Source organism: Apium graveolens, chromosome 5 (assembly GCF_009905375.1).
Source record: "Apium graveolens cultivar Ventura chromosome 5, ASM990537v1, whole genome shotgun sequence".
NCBI classification, from domain to species: Eukaryota; Viridiplantae; Streptophyta; class Magnoliopsida; order Apiales; family Apiaceae; genus Apium; species Apium graveolens.
The window spans coordinates 153,886,348-153,892,347 of NC_133651.1; positions in this window are offsets into that span (position 1 = coordinate 153,886,348).

Consider the following 6,000-nt stretch of genomic DNA (forward strand, 5'->3'; position numbering starts at 1 on the left):
ATTTTATGATTTGTATCAAGGATCGGGCATACAAAATTGGGTTACATCAAGATATGGGTATAACAATGTAAAGTAGAGAACATATAAAGAACATGAAAAATAACCATTAAAACCTCACAAATCCTAAATAAACATGAAAAACAGATACAACTCTACAAAATAAGACTGCAAATACAATAAATGGATGACATACCTGCGTAAACGGGAGCTTCAACTGGGAAATATTGCAAATTGTCACCACCATCGCGTAGAAACCAAGGCATTGAGCCCAGTTTGTTCAATTTCAAGAAGACAACCTTAATATCTTGTAGCCGTGTGTTTGTGGTGCTTTTACTGTTATGCCCCTTTCTAAAACTCACGGTGTTAAGTTTTAACAAATGAGCCCTTATTTTGCAGCAATTTTGTTAGTCAACCCACATAATATGCATTTTTAGGAGTTCGACCACATGTTAGGTCACACACACTGTAGAAAGGGGTTGAATACAGTGTTTAGCACAATCAAATCGAATATAAAACTCAAGTAACAGAAAACAGATTTTATTCAACACAATAAACTCTGTTACAATATGGAACTGTCCTCTCTCAGTGATGAACAAATTATCACGAGAGCTGCTAGAGGTACAAAGAATAATAACTTCGATAATCGTAACACTTTTTGTGTAAACTCTATGTCTGTGTTTATATACTACACAGTTACCAGATAAATTCTAATTGATATGGAATATAATTCTGCTTCCTAAAATATATCAACCAGTTATCTTTTCTTCCAAGTATTCTATTCTTCATAGAATTCCTTCTTGATGCATATTTATTTCTGTCGTAGTCTCGATCTTCTTTCCTTTCAATCAGCCGCCCGCCTGATCTGAAATTCATCTTAAGTCCTGATATTATCTCCTGATAAATATCTTCTGATCACTTAAGTTCTGATAACTTAAGTTCTGATATCTTAAGTTCTGTCTTCAGTATAAGTGCTGATTTCCAGTTAAGTATTGATTTGTCCTGTCAGGTAAGATCTGAAAACTAAACACAAATCATATTACACATGACATTATCAAATATATCTAACAATCTCCCCCAACTTGTAAATTAGCATAATATACAAGTTCAACAGATATTAAATGATGTCAAAAATATTAAGTATAAATGCATGAGAATTTGACTAGATAACTACAACTTACAGTCCTTTCAGCTTTACCATCTTTAACTTCTGATAACAGCTTCAGTCTGTATATACTTCAGAATTTAAGCAGTTGTAGATCTTTGACTTGGCTTCAATTTTTAATTTATGATCTTTTTGATATCAGGAGTTGTCCTGAGATAGTTCTTCAACAAACATCTCTCAGCATATTCAAGTTCATTAACCATCCTCCTTTTAGCATTTATCAATTCAGCTGTATCTTCTCCAGTTTGAAAAATAGCTGCTCTAAGATCATTTATCTTAGCTTTTCTTATCTCCTGATCTAGTCTAATCAGATATGCCTTGTCAGACTCTAGATTGAATTCCACAGCCTTATAACCCTGAAAAGTAGTTATAATCTTAGCAGAGTTAGGCTTCATATCGACAATATCACCTTTGTAATCTCTATACTTGGGACAATATGTGCTGTCAGAATTTACAGAATAAAGCTTCTTCTGTCTTTGAATTTGAGACTTTAAATATCCTGCATCACTATCTATTAATCTGTCTTTCACTTGAAGTAGGAATAAAACATGTTCCAGTTCTTCAAAATACTTCAGTGGTATAGCATTCTGCTTAATCTGGTATACCCTTCCATCTGTCATAAAATATAACAAGATATGCTCTTTCAAGAAGGTATGGTAAACCATTTGTACAGATTCAAATCGATTCAATCTTTCAGGAGTTGCTCAAACACCGGGTTCACTTAAGGAAGTTGGATCATTGGTAGTGTTATGTACTCTTCTTTCATCAGAACTACCCAACCCAGATTTATCTCTTGCTTCCTTTCCTCTAACAACTCTTGCTTCAAAACCACTAGTTGCAGTCTTCAAAGGTTGAGCCTGTTTAGCTTTGGTGAATCCTGGTAGGAGTATCTTTGAAGGTTTAACATGAGCAATGTCAGAGGTTTCCTTTTTCTTAACTTCTGATATCAAGCCAACTTGAGCTAAGTCAGAGGTTGTTTGCTTCACTGTTATATCAGAACTTACTACCATCTTGACTCTGAACAACATGAGCCATATCAGAGGTTGTTTGAGAAATCTTCTTTAAAATCAGAGTAAGACTAGTATCTTCTTCATCATCAGTTATTTCTTCATCCATGACTGGCATAAAAACCTTTACAGGTTCATCAACTTTTTCTTTGCCCTTGGACCTTGGATCAATTTCCATTTGTGATTTGGCTTTGATTGCCTCATAACTTGTTCTTTCTTTTATCACAATACCCTTAGGCTCTGGAAATTTTCTTTCAACAACAGAAGTTTTAGATTTTTTCTTGACACCTTCTGCTTTGAGTCTAGCTTCTTCTTCCTTTAGACTCTCAAAGTCCATTCCTGGATTTTCTTTAAGAAATAACTCCCTTGAAATTTCTTCATCAAGTTCCAAATGTTCACCAGAACTTATCCTTTTACCAGTATCAGAACTTATTCTTCTCCCAGTATCAGAACTTGTTCCTTGACTTGTCATTCTAGCTTTACTTGATGAAAATCCTTTGCCTTGACCTTGACCTCTACCCTTATCAGAGTTTCCCTGGTCATCATTTCCATCATCCTTTCCTTTCAGTGTCTGAATAGATTTGCTTTTGGACTTAATCACTTTCTCCCCCTTTTTGGCTTCAGCAGGTAAAAGAAGAGAGACAAGCAATTCCATTGAGGATTGGATCTCATTGAGTTGACTTTGGTGAGAAGCTTGATTCTTCAGAATTTCTTCAATTTGAGTTTGTTGCTTCTCCTGAGTTTTCTCAATGTAGGCAATTCTGTCAAAGGCTGGCTTGAAAAATCTGTTCTTTTCAAGTTTCATATTCATATCTTGCTGGATTAGAGCTTCCTAAATTTTGTTCACCTTGTCATGAGTTATTGAGTGTTGACCTTGAAGGTGCCTTGTACTCAATGCAGTAACTCTCAGTTGTGCCTTGAAATCATCATTATTAGCATTTCATCAGCTTTGGCAAGATGCTCATCAAGAATCTTTTCAGAAGGAACAAAACTAACTGAGTTCCATTCTTTAGTCCACTCCTTTCCTCTAGGAGTTTCACTCCAAGGTACTGGTGCTTCCCCTTTAACAAACTTCTTGACTAAATTAGCTTTATGAACAGTGTGTTGAGGTGCATGTCCTGATGGACCAGCTGCATCAGCATCTAAATTGGCAGCAACTTCACCAGTAGTTTCTTTATTGGCAGCATTAGAACTTGTAGATCCTGCAGTATTAGCATCCTCAGATAAAATAGTAGTATGTGAGGCTATAGAGGCTTCAACATCTTCCCTTAAATTCTGATCTGCAGCCAGGTTCTGATCAACATTTAAAATTGATGTTGTTGGTGGAGTGAGTTGAATTGGTAGAGCTTCCAAGTACAAAACCTCAGGCACAATCAAGTTATGAATATCAATTTCAGCACTTGTACCTGGTTCTTCAGTATATACTGGAGCAACTATAGGTGACATAGGAGGCGTAGGTATTTTAGCTTGAGCAGTGTCATGTTGTGCAGAAGGAAATGATTCAATAATAATAGGTTCTGTTGAGATCAGAGATTCCTGATCCCCTTCCTTAGCTGCTTCCACTACATCTGAATCTGACACTGTAGGAGTTTTATCATCAGATTTTAACTTTCTAAGCCTTTTGAGGGGCCTAGAACTCCCAGTTACAGTATCTTTCTGAGAAGAAACCTTCTCAGCTTCTACAATAACATGTTCTGATATAGGAACCTGTTCCTTAGTTGTTTCCTCAAATCAACAGAATTTAATCAAAACATTCATCACAAAATAAAATTAAAAGTCGATGAAGTAAAGATTAATAAATTGCAATTAAACATGCACAGTCACATAATTTGAGAAACAAAGAACAAATCTTGCAATTAAAGAAAATTTCATTGATATATCAGATGATTACATTCGATAAAATTAAGCAATTACATGGAAAAATTACAAGATAGTCCTATCCTATGATTTCTAACATCAACAGCCTTAGTCCTAGTCTAAGAAGACTGACAAAGCTGACATTGAAGAGAAACGAATGGATAACAATTAATTCTTCCTACTTTCAACAAAGAGAACCTTCTCTTTGGAAAGACAACAAATCATTTTTAATGTTCTCTGGAAGTTGAATCCAGATGACGAATGGAATATTGTTGATAGGATATGGAGTCGGAATTCCATTTCGAAAAATATGCACAGTTTCGGTGCCATAAGAGTAAAACCAACTAAAATGTGCCGTTGTTTGAGAGAAATGAACATATGTTGTTGTACTGAAGAATGATCAGTCATTTAAATAGGGAATGTAATACTAAGGGACACGAGGACTGGTTAAACATTACAAGTAAAGATAATGACCCCTCGACTCCCTTGACTGATGTGTAATAATAACAGTCAGTAAAAGATCTAAAGCCAGAGTTAATGGGCACGGGATATGATAATTATTACTGTGCGCATGCAGGTTTTCAAGACATACACGCTAACCACTAACCCATAATGATTATGACTGTTTTATCTCATATTAACCAATATTCTATAAAAATATTATCGTTCAAGTAATGACCAAAAATAAACCAAGTAAATAAATACTGTCACGTCAGCATCAAAACTTGATTATTATCAGGATTTAAAAGTCATCAGAATATTGCTCCTTAACTCGAAAAGTGAATGTGCATTCCTGTATTTCTTCACACAAATACTGATATGGTTTCATCAAAACTTAATCATCAGAACTTCCATCAGAACTTGTCCTCAAAATTTATGCAATCTGACAAATAGACTGTTCATCTAAAACAACATTTATAACCACAGTAATTTTCATCATTCATATGGAGTGTAACTGTGCGCATTAAGCTAAATATCAGACAAAGAGTAAAGTCTGATTCACTTCAGTATATCTTAGAAATAAGGCATAACTAAGAACTTTGCTCAAAATCTTTCATTATTCTGAAGTCTACTTTAGAATGAGTTCATGCATGAGTCCACCTCAACTGTTTTGTGCTCATTTTATGTATCTTTTCAAATTCTATTTTACAGTGGCTTCTCAGTGTAACTGAGTCACGACTGCTTATCAGAATTTATGCTGTTATCAGAGTATTTCTCCAGTAATTATAGAGTGTGAAAAGTCACCAAGAAAATTTTATTTTGCTTTTCTAATACATATTACTTAATATACCAGCAATGCACTTGGGTCTTCCCTTCCATAATTTTACTCTAGATCTCAAAGGAGTACCTAATTTTTATTTCTTTTCTTTTCTTTTTCTTTTGATAAGTAAGGCTTATCAGCACTTAGTTCATCCACCAGATTTACCAACATCAGAACTTAACAGATAAGAAGCACTATTCTAGTTTTTGACTTAGTAATAAGATACACAAAGTAAACTTAAGCTAAATATCAGTATTTGCTTATGTTAAAAGATTTCCACATAAACAATTACTTCAAACATGGGATCTTTAGTTTATTAAAGACTACTAGTTCAGCATCTAGCACGGTTATCCTCATTGGATTGAATAGTCACAGAAACATTCATATCACTATCAGAGTTTAGAAATTCACATCAGACAACAATCAGTACTTAGAAGATTTCTAATTAAGCACATAATACACAAAGATGTAATATCCGTAAACACTGATCATAAAGTCTGATGTATCAGAACATACACTAAGCAGCTTTAGAGAAAGAACCTGAAACCATTCCAAGTTCATTTACCAATCTTGTAAAAGTAGCTTCACACAGTGGTTTTGCGAAGATATCTGCTAGTTATTGATCTGTGGGAACAAAATGCAATTCCACTGTACCTTCATCCACATGTTACCTTATGAAGTGGTACCTTATGCTGATGTGCTTTGTCATTGAG